Source organism: Temnothorax longispinosus, chromosome 6 (genome assembly GCF_030848805.1).
Source record: "Temnothorax longispinosus isolate EJ_2023e chromosome 6, Tlon_JGU_v1, whole genome shotgun sequence".
In the NCBI taxonomy this organism is placed as follows: Eukaryota; Metazoa; Arthropoda; class Insecta; order Hymenoptera; family Formicidae; genus Temnothorax; species Temnothorax longispinosus.
The window spans coordinates 11,465,080-11,477,520 of NC_092363.1; positions in this window are offsets into that span (position 1 = coordinate 11,465,080).

A 12,441-nucleotide genomic window follows, 5' to 3' on the forward strand; every position below is an offset into this window, starting at 1 on the left:
AGAATGACGTACAATCTTCTCAAAATTTCCTCATCAAAACCAATTATTCTTGCTATTATCTCATAATTGCGGAAAAATTTTCGAGCTGTATTCCCGTCATTGGTTGACCCACTACCTTGCTTCACAGAATCGACTAGCAGACCCAACTCTCTACGGATATCATCTTGTATTCGTTTCTTATTCTTTTCAAGTGATTCTTTGTCTTCCTTTTCTCTTGCTATCCATTTCTTAAAAGATAATCTGTAGGATATATGTAATACACATTCCATGAACCTAATCCAGCAATGCAAGCTCTGCAATCCAAATTGATGCGCGGATAAATCGACTGTCTTTTTCAACAGATGGTCTAACTTATTCATTTCTGACGGTGTAGCTTTGCACACAACACATACACTAGCAGATGATGTATTCGTTATCACCTGTACTATTTTACCATCTACCATCGTACAAAATAATGTGTGACCCACAAGAATAATCTTTCCACATATATGCAATTCTGTTGATTTTAAAGACCCAATTTGATTAAATATATCTCCCATTTCTAATTTGATTTTCTCTTTAGATTCCTTGACAAAATCGAATTTTATCGGTCTACAGTATTTCGTCGATGAAGTACGAGAGTTTTGCCATATTACACTTTTTTTCTGTTCTTTCTCATCAATTTCGATACGTATTGGTACTGTCGATAACATGAAAGCACTTTCGTCGTTGTTATTCAAATCGTTATAGTGCTGCTTATAACGATTAAACCCTAAACAACCATCACCACCATACTTGGATATCATCATGAAATTGCTTGTATTACTATTCAAAATAGCTTGACTTATCTTTTCTATTTTCATCATTCTTTGAACCGTATGATCAAGGAGATCTTGAAGAGCAATGCAAGCACCATTTTCTGATATTTGAATTGGAGGATAACACTCGGTCTTTGCAGAGGTCACTGACTTGTATGATGGTAAAACATCATAGTTTTTTTCCTTCAACTTTCCCCTTATTAATTCATATTGCGCTTTCGACAACTTAGCATCAAGCAGTAAGGCAAGTGCCTCTTCAGACGTGAACTTCATGATTCCATGTGAGCAATCTTGTTTCTCATGCGTATTATTACCCTCAGACTTTCGTAATTTAGATTGACATACTTCAAGCATTTCTGAAGGAGGAATATTGTGCAGTGCATTTTCAATTCTCCTTTTTTGTGTGCTTTTGGAGCACTTCCCGAAACTTTTCAACTCTCGATTTGTCTCACTAATTGCTGATACAACGAAATCAGAGTCCAACCACAACTCATTGTCGCTTAAGAATCTATTTTTATTGTAGAAAGAACTCTTGAGTCTCGAACAAAAGCCACTGACGAAATACTTTCTCAACTTTTGTAACACCAACCTACATATGGTCGAGTTCAAGTTGAATTTGTCATTCAAGTACTTAATGACTATATCAGAGACCCTGTTTTTCAGGGAAGAAAAGTCGTTGTCGAGTGAATCAATGAGTATGTTGAATAGTTCACGATTCGAAACTCTTATGAGATCCATTTTTCAATAATACTGAAAATTGAATACCTAATATAAGTGATATATTCAAATGTAATAATTACAAATATTCAAACGTATAAAAGAAAAACTTGATTTATTGATCGTTCTTATTTACGAATGCAAAGGACGATGTTGAATAGCGAGTCAATTTCTCGACTATTTATGAACTAATGAAACACTGATTAACAATATAAAGCAAAAGCAAGTGAAAAGGCGAAAATTATGTATACCTTGGAATAATTTTTGAGTATGGTTTGCAAATATGGTAGTTATAGAAATAGTCCTGATAATTGAATACTTTACATTACGTATCAGTCATATAGTAGATTGTAATTTAATGGCGAGATATTACAATATTTATGGAACCTAAAAAAATATGAAAGTTATAAATCTACAAACTCTCAAGTTACTTGAGAAAGCAACTTCAACGTTTTGAAGGAAAATACTATTTCAATGGAATATCTGTGGGAACAACAAGCTATAACTTTATAAATAGACAATTACTTTATACTATTGATACTAATATAATAATAATCACTTGTATGCTCGGAATAATTAACCTTTGTTGTGCACACTGGGTCTTTTAGACCCCAGCGTATTTTTAAACGCGTTTTTCTAATACGTATAATGCGGATCGGGACCTGTGCTGCCATCTACCTGTAGTTTAGGGATAACACTTCAAGATCGTATACATAGTTATTAGATAGGTACGTATTTAATACGTACCTATACATAGGTACGTATTAGAAAAACGCGTTTAAAAATACGCTGGGATCTAAAAGACCCAGTGTGCACAACAAAGGTTAATTATTCCGAGCATACAAGTGATTATTATTATATTAGTATCAATAGTATAAAGTAATTGTCTATTTATAAAGTTATAGCTTGTTGTTCCCACAGATATTCCATTGAAATAGTATTTTCCTTCAAAACGTTGAAGTTGCTTTCTCAAGTAACTTGAGAGTTTGTAGATTTATAACTTTCATATTTTTTTAGGTTCCATAAATATTGTAATATCTCGCCATTAAATTACAATCTACTATATGACTGATACGTAATGTAAAGTATTCAATTATCAGGACTATTTCTATAACTACCATATTTGCAAACCATACTCAAAAATTATTCCAAGGTATACATAATTTTCGCCTTTTCACTTGCTTTTGCTTTATATTGTTAATCAGTGTTTCATTAGTTCATAAATAGTCGAGAAATTGACTCGCTATTCAACATCGTCCTTTGCATTCGTAAATAAGAACGATCAATAAATCAAGTTTTTCTTTTATACGTTTGAATATTTGTAATTATTACATTTGAATATATCACTTATATTAGGTATTCAATTTTCAGTATTATTGAAAAATGGATCTCATAAGAGTTTCGAATCGTGAACTATTCAACATACTCATTGATTCACTCGACAACGACTTTTCTTCCCTGAAAAACAGGGTCTCTGATATAGTCATTAAGTACTTGAATGACAAATTCAACTTGAACTCGACCATATGTAGGTTGGTGTTACAAAAGTTGAGAAAGTATTTCGTCAGTGGCTTTTGTTCGAGACTCAAGAGTTCTTTCTACAATAAAAATAGATTCTTAAGCGACAATGAGTTGTGGTTGGACTCTGATTTCGTTGTATCAGCAATTAGTGAGACAAATCGAGAGTTGAAAAGTTTCGGGAAGTGCTCCAAAAGCACACAAAAAAGGAGAATTGAAAATGCACTGCACAATATTCCTCCTTCAGAAATGCTTGAAGTATGTCAATCTAAATTACGAAAGTCTGAGGGTAATAATACGCATGAGAAACAAGATTGCTCACATGGAATCATGAAGTTCACGTCTGAAGAGGCACTTGCCTTACTGCTTGATGCTAAGTTGTCGAAAGCGCAATATGAATTAATAAGGGGAAAGTTGAAGGAAAAAAACTATGATGTTTTACCATCATACAAGTCAGTGACCTCTGCAAAGACCGAGTGTTATCCTCCAATTCAAATATCAGAAAATGGTGCTTGCATTGCTCTTCAAGATCTCCTTGATCATACGGTTCAAAGAATGATGAAAATAGAAAAGATAAGTCAAGCTATTTTGAATAGTAATACAAGCAATTTCATGATGATATCCAAGTATGGTGGTGATGGTTGTTTAGGGTTTAATCGTTATAAGCAGCACTATAACGATTTGAATAACAACGACGAAAGTGCTTTCATGTTATCGACAGTACCAATACGTATCGAAATTGATGAGAAAGAACAGAAAAAAAGTGTAATATGGCAAAACTCTCGTACTTCATCGACGAAATACTGTAGACCGATAAAATTCGATTTTGTCAAGGAATCTAAAGAGAAAATCAAATTAGAAATGGGAGATATATTTAATCAAATTGGGTCTTTAAAATCAACAGAATTGCATATATGTGGAAAGATTATTCTTGTGGGTCACACATTATTTTGTACGATGGTAGATGGTAAAATAGTACAGGTGATAACGAATACATCATCTGCTAGTGTATGTGTTGTGTGCAAAGCTACACCGTCAGAAATGAATAAGTTAGACCATCTGTTGAAAAAGACAGTCGATTTATCCGCGCATCAATTTGGATTGCAGAGCTTGCATTGCTGGATTAGGTTCATGGAATGTGTATTACATATATCCTACAGATTATCTTTTAAGAAATGGATAGCAAGAGAAAAGGAAGACAAAGAATCACTTGAAAAGAATAAGAAACGAATACAAGATGATATCCGTAGAGAGTTGGGTCTGCTAGTCGATTCTGTGAAGCAAGGTAGTGGGTCAACCAATGACGGGAATACAGCTCGAAAATTTTTCCGCAATTATGAGATAATAGCAAGAATAATTGGTTTTGATGAGGAAATTTTGAGAAGATTGTACGTCATTCTTCAAACGTTGTCATCTGGAAAAGAAATTGATACGATGAAATTCAGGGAGTTTTCATTCGAAACTGCAAGACAATACGTTGAAAAATATAGCTGGTATTATATGCCAGCTTCTATGCATAAGGTTTTCATCCATGGAGCTGATATTTTGGACTCACTTGTGATTCCAAGTGGACATTTATCAGAAGATGCCCAAGAAGCGAGGAATAAGGATCTAAAAAGAGGAAGAGAGGAGAGAACCCGAAAAACCTCTCGATCGGATACGAATGAGGATCTTATGCATTTCCTTCTAGTTTCATCAGACCCTTACATTTCGAGCCTGAAAAAAGAAATAACGAAGAAGGATCTGGACTTGCTTCCAGAAGCTACTGAGCTGATACAATCATGATAAATTATATGAGAATAAAATAATAAGAATAACTGAAAATCACCCATCCCATCCATCTATCCATACATCCATCCATTCATCCATCAAAATTATGATAATAATTTTCAACGTAACAATTTACGTTAGTAACAAATAAAAAATTTTAAAAATTAAAATATATAAAATAAAAAATAAAAAATATAAAAAATAAATAATCAGCGACCTCTATATAAAAAAACCCCATTGATAACAATTTTTAACGCAACTATTGTATTGTTTTTCGTAAAAACCATCCGCCATATTGTATCCGCCATCTTGAATCTTATAAATCTTATGGCAAATTCATGATCTCTCTCTCTCTCTCTCTCTCTTTCTCTCTCTCTGTCTCTCTCATTGACCTAGAAAAACTATTAATTTCAATTTTCCACCGAAAAATCGAATTTTTCTCTGAAATCAGTGATCATCATATTGAATCCGCCATTTTGAATTTTAAATTTCGTAAAATTTGAGGCATTTCCGTGTTCAATCAATCACATAACCTTAATATATTGATTTGCATAGAAATATGATGTCATTACTCAGAAGGATCGAAGACTTAACTGAAGGATTTCGATTTTTTGCACGCAATTGTAAATAAACAAAATACAACATTTTTTTCAAAAATCCAGCCAGAGCATTTTGTGGAAAATTCAATTAGCTGCATTTTAAAAAAAAATTCGTCATGATTGGTCCATTTTTGCGCCCTCCAGGTTGAAATGAACAAAAAAAGTTACTATTGCCCCACTGTGAGACGGTCCTTCTCATAACGGATTCGTTATCCGAGTGTGTACCGAGAAAGACACGAGTGGAATTATATAGTTCAGATACATTCACACGTTCCTTTCTTTCACCTCGGGCCTCTTCAGTTCTCTACTAGGACACAACAAAAGTATTTGCGATACATAATTATGTAGATTAAAGAATGTGTTGAGGATTGTATGAAGATGTCTGGGACACCCTTGTCAGAAGGGTCGACGGTTCACCGGGACACTCTAATAAAGCACTCGCGAGTTATAATTTAATGTCAGTATATTCTCGATTTACATAGTTCTATGTGCACAAGGACGCTGATTTTAATATGATTGCTTCGACGGACCAGAGACCCGTGCACGTAAATAATCGGGCACGAGGGCGGAGCGTGACGGAATGAACGTCGATTGGAGCAACCAGATTAGAAATTAACGCACGCAATGAAACGGATATCTTGAAGCGGAAATCTTGAGACGCGAGTACCGAATGGAGATCTTGATGCGAGAGAATCGAACAAAGATCTTGAGCGCGAGAACAGAGCGGAGATCTTGAGGAGCTGTAGCGTAGACGATCGATGCGTCGCTGAGAACAAGCGTTGAGATCTTCGAGGAGAGCTACTCCACTCGCGCCCAGCTTGCTCTCAATATCACGGGAAGCCAGTTTCTGGCGATTAACGTAAATCACGACCACACTTCGTGGTCAAAACGCAGACACGTTATGGCGCGAGAAATAGTCTCATTGCCTATCGTCTCGGATAGGTTTATATCAGAGGTCCGTCGAGCTTCAACTGAGCTCGCAGGATCGTCGCATAACACGCGAAATGTCAAATCCAGAAGCGACGCCGGTATGCGGAAGCATGGCGCGTGATCCCATTGTCGGTGACGCGTGAACACGTACGCAAATATCTCAATATAACTTAAATTCCGGAGTACCGGCGAATCCGGAACAGAATACTTTTGGATACTTAAATACAAGCTGCGTTATTAGCCTTCTTTATTTAAAAAAAAATTTTGTTTTTTAAAGTATTAGAATTCTTATGGTATAGTTTAATTGTTTAATACATACTTAATATATTTAAAAAAATTAGTTTTTAGAGGAGGGCATGTAGTCCAATTAATGGGCGGGTGAATAAGAAAAAGAGAACGTAACCGAGAAGATGCGAGAGAGAGAGAGAGAGAGAGAGAGAGAGAGAGAACGCAAATAGATAGGCGAATGATGGAGATGGCAAGTGAGAGAGGACGCAAACATGAGGATAGGTAAGAAGGCAAATGGAGAGTGAAAGAGAAGATGCGGGCGAGAAAGTGAACGCGAGAAAGAACGGGAGCGAAAGAGAACATCCGCGAGCGGGAGAGAACACGAACGAGAAGATGCGGGCGGAAGAGAGAACACGAGGGGGAACAAGAGCGAGAGAGAGAGACCGCGAGCGGGAGCGCGCCGTGTGACGTCACGCGGACCCCCTTCACCGCGGACCGTAACGCGATACCCCCCTCTCTCCGCGGCGCCCAAAAACGCGAATCCCTTACACGGGTCGTCAACGCGGTCCCCTCTCACCCCGCGGACCCCTCGCAGACCGTACACTGTATCCTCCTCTCCCCGCGGCGTTCGAAAACGCAGATCGTACCCCCCCCCTTCCCGCGGACCCCTCGCTCACCGGGCATGAAGTGCCCCGCGCCGCGGAACTTTCCCTGCCCCTCTCCCCCCTCGGAGCACCCGGCCTAGAATCCTCATTTATTTGCTACTAATTGTGACGTGACAGGGTTACGTCCCCTGTCCAGATGGTAGCTCGCCCGAGGGGAACGTCCGGGATGTCGCTTCTATCCGAAAGGAGCGAGGTGACCGCGTAATCTATTAGAAATTACATTTTTTTGCGAGACTTACAGATGCAGAGTAGATGGCCAGGAGAAGTTGTAACAGCTTAAGTCGCACCGCGGGAACTGACCGGAGGCGTTCTATGGAGAAGTTGGCCGATAGGCGGGTCACGCTCGGGCCCATTGCCGATACCGCTTTGAGCGTCTCGCAGGGCGAGCGCTCAGCCCGATGTAATAACCCGAAATAAAGCCCGCTCATGGAGGATCCAGGCAGGGGGACGCCCCAACGAGATTCCAGCCAAGGGTGTAGGACGACCCTATCGCCTACGAAATTCTGCCTACCGGTCGACGTAACCATGGCACGTCCAGCCTGGCAGTCGAATTACTGGTCCAGAAGTCGCGGCCTGGACAGCCGGACTCATAGCAGCTTTCAAGCACACCGCCGGCGGGCGAAGCAGACGCGAGAGGCGCCGACAGGAGCGGTAGGTAGGCGATCGGATCGGACGCAGCGCTTGCGAAGGGCTGATCGGCAAGGAGAGCTTGCAAGCACGGCGCGCAGACGCGCGGGCTCAGTGTGGTCCCGCCGAGCCAGAGAGGATCGCCACTGTCGTGTCAGCGTGGCGTGAGGCAATATCCCGGGAAGTACCGGCTGCCGAGCTTGCGACAATGAAATTGTAAAGCCACTACTCGAGCATTTTAGTAACAAGTAAGATTCTTCTCAAGGCCGAGGCCCTTCCGGGAATCGCGCAGTGCCGCGTGAAGCATGCATACCGTGTATTAATTACCGAAGGAAACACTGACGGAGGGCCCGGCCGAGAGTGAAACGTGATCGCCCTTCTCGAAGAACCACACGCGGCCGACAGTTACCGCGTAATTAGAGCCACGTTGTATATACCGTCCCGTAAAGCGGGATCGCATAATTGTAAAATCATTGTAAAGTTATCCTTGTGGAATTCGGATTTGTGTATTTGGCGAGGTGTCGATCGCGTAATGCGAGGCACTTTTCGGGTTATTATTCGGACATAGGATTGTCGCGAAATTGTGAGATACGTTTCGCGTAATCGCGTCTCTATTGGCGAGGTGTCGATCGCGTAATGCGAGGCATCTTTCGGATTATTATTTTGGTGAACTTCGCGAAGTACCGTCGCGTAATTGCGGAATGCCGTTCGCGGAGTTATTGAGATTAGGAGCGAGGTATCATCGCGTAATGGCGAGATACCCATCGCTTTAGTAATTAATTGTAGCAGTTGATGTTATTTGCGGTATTATTATTCGCGGTATTATATTAATTGCAGTAGTCGATGTTATTTGCAGTATTATTATTCGCGATAAGTTGCTGAAGAGTCTATACATCTGCGCCCGGGTATTTCCGCGGGGAAGCGGGGCGGGCCGCGCGCACGCGGGGAGAACGCCGTAAGAGATGGGCGAGGGGGTCGAGGGGGAGGGTATAGGTTCATCAAAGGGGGGAACTGCAGGGGAAAATTTCCCACGCGATTTACTAGTAACTGGACAAGTTCTTATCGCTGTCCAATCAGATTTGAGAACAAAGACTCGAGGCTGTCCAATCAGATGACAGTATTTTGTGGTAACCTGAAAGACGTAAATTCCCTAGGCGGGTGATGGGGAATTTTGCGCAACGTTGGCACCGGGGAGGGGGGGAATCGTCGAACCCGGCCGCTCCGATCGGCGGATCCTCGTTATCAACCGCGTTATCGGTCGCGCGCGGAAATCCGCCCCGATTCGTCACCGCGTTATCGACCGCGTTATCGATTGCGCGGAAATCGCGCGTCCCCCTCCGCCGCCGCGTTATCGACCGCGTTATCGATCACGCGGAAATCGCGCGTCCCGCTCCGCCGCCGCGTTATCAACCGCGCTATCGATCGCGCGGAAATCGCGCGTCCCGCTCCGCTAATCGTGGCGCGAGAGAGAGAACGTTCGCGCGCAAGGATGAGGCTTCTCGAGAGAGAGAGAGAGAGAGAGAGAGAGAGAGAGAGAGAGAGAGAGAGAGAGAGAGAGACGCGAGTACTAGGGTAGAAGTACCGTTTTTGGCCACTTTAAGCATATTACCATCTTGAAACGCTTCAGATTCGAATAATTATTACTACAGCGGTCTTTCACATATATATTGTCCAATTTAGAGGGATATATTTTCGTTTTTTTTTTATCGTAAAAATGTTAAAATGACTCTAAGACAATAAAAAACGAGGGAAAAGAAGTTAAGTGCATTTTCATTAGTTTTGGCCATCTTGTACCGGTTGTGGCTTCCTACTGCCCCACTTATGGCCATGTCTTTTCATGAATGACTCAAACCATTTTCTTCCAGGAAGATTATCTTTAAAAGGAGTTAGCACATTTTCAGTGTCAACTATTTGTTTCACTGAGTAGAGTAGACATGCTTTATCGATTGGAAAGCCCATTCGACTTGTCTCAATCAGCCACGTAGATAATTTTTCTTCGACGTAAGAGCCGAGGAATGGAGGAGGGCCCGTGTGTCCCAATGTTTCTGGCATAGAGCTTTCAATCTTCCGTCTCAATGTTGTACGTGGAACATCAAACATTTTACTTGCTAGTGAAACAGAAGTCCCACTGTGTATAGCATCCAAAGCATTTTGCACTTGCTGCAGAGAGTATGTAAAAAATTTTCTTTTTTTCACTGACTCTTTTTTCTTTTGTGTTGATTTTTTTTGTGGCGGCATTGTAGCCTAGAACCGCTAATAAATTTCAATTACCACCAGGAATCATTAAATAAAGTAAAAACATAAAATATTATGCTACGATAGGTCTGTTCTTTATAGCTGAACTAGCTGCATTAGTTTAGAGAGTTTATTTTTCTCCCTCTACATTGTGTGAAAGGAGAAAGAAACTCTGAACTAATGCAGCCAGTTCAGTTATAAAAAACAGACCTTGTATAATATCTAATTTTGACAAGTAAGCACCAGTTTTAATAGGATGGTTAAAACTGGGGCAAAGGGATTATTTAATGTACCGATGATGGCCATCGTTATTAATACGAATATTTTTAATATTTTCGCTTTTGAACACTTTGAACCTCTTAGAGAAATGTTGCACTACCGATATGTAAGCTTCCCGGGCGCTATTATACAATTACGTAACCTAAAAATGTTGCACATCTTACCTCGACGTCTTTTCGGCTGACGTAACGATTGGAATATTCGTATCCTTCTTGTCACAACGTACACTATTTTATTAAGTACTAGCTGGTTACCCGGACTTCGCCCGGGAGTCGTTTTTCTTCAAACGACTTCATTTGTGTTTTAATATTCTTAATCGAAAAAAATTCCTTTATCAGTTCGGATACAGATTCCCAAAAAGATCGGTAACAAAAAACTATACAGTTTATAGCATTCTCCGGGAAATTCTACCCCTATTTTATATACTTTTGGTAAAAATTCGGTCGAATAGTTTAACAGTGTATAAAGAACATACATACATACATACATACAGACATTCTATTTTATATATATAGATAATAAAAAAACAATTACAAATGCACGTTGTTTCCACCTTGAATGCTTAAATATATAACGTCTCGAAAAATGACAGCTTTGAACAGTCACTGACTATGTGTAGACACGAAAAATCCTCGAAAGTGTTCGTGGTGGCCATTACCGGTGCAGTGGCCGAAACCGGTACTTCTACCCTATCTTCGTCCACCCCGAATCGCGCGTCATCGCGATTAAATTTTTTTGCGCTCGTGCGCGTTTGAACTCGTTCGAGGTCGCTTTTGTCAGTTCCTCTTTTTGTTTTTTTCACAGGATGCGGCGAGCGGATGTCCCCTTTCTGGAAGGGTGTATCCCGGTAGGTACATCCTCCGTTGAGATAACGAACGAGTATAAATTGAATTGGCGCGTCAGCGTAAAGCGCATCGGAACGGTATAAGTTAATGTGTTTTTCTCTCTTAACGTGGTATAAGCGACGAGTACGCAGAACTTTGCAAACCAACGTTCAATCGGTTTTCTGAAATCAGGAAACCGTCCGTGAAAATCAGCGAACCGCTCGTAATAAATGGGGATCCGTTCGTGAGAAATGGGGATCCGCGGACCGTCGACGTAACGAGATATCTGATCCGTCGCGAAATTGGAATCGCCGATCTCCGATCTCATCGGAGGTTTCTCGATATTTATGATTACGGTGAAACATTAATGTGGCGGACTGAAGATGGAGATTTTTACTTTGATTTAGACGCGTTAGCGGCGAAAGTGTAGCATTAGCGATGCGCATTCGCGAATGAACGATCGCCGTTATCCCTCGCCCGAGGAATCGGACGATGAACTGCGCTGTCGCGAGCCCATGCCCAAGTTTTCGTCCGATTCGGACGACGAATCGGCGAGAGTCGAAACACCGTTGTCGTCACACGCGTGTGCGTGGGTGGTGAAGGAGGACGCGCGATGGAATCTGGCTACCCATTATCTGCGGAGAGAGATCGGAGAGCGAACTGCGAGCGAGCGAGCGTGGATAGAGACGACAGTGGCAAACTCCGTTAGGGCGAACGATTATATGCGTTGCCTGCCGCTCGAGTATTATCTTTATTTTGAGACGGTGGATGGAGGTGTTGTGTGGCAAAAGTCACCGCTCCCTAATTGCGACACCTAGCTATCAGCGTTACTTCCGGATCTTGCTAAACTCACCTGAGGTGGCATTCCGGGTTTTGCAAGTGGCTTCCAGGGCACTCACCCGGAAGCAAAAGCGCTGACAGCTAAGTCAGCATCGCAGAAGCTAATGCGCAAGTGATAAAAGCCCGCCTTTCTGAGAAGCGGCGGGCAGTCTAGACCGAAAGGCGATATCGCGCACGACCGAACGTTATCTACTCTATAGTGAACGCCCGCAAGTCAGGGCAGTGAAATAACAAAATATCTGTATCGTTCTACCAGCAAGTTTATTAAAAAGTTATTTAAACAAGAATCTGGCTACGTGTTTTCTCCATCCTCCCGGCGGATCCTAAAGAATCCCGTGCCGACCCTGCGAGCCAAGGTACGGCACAACAGAGGAGAGAAGATACGTAGGATTCAAACCTACAAGTCTCGTCG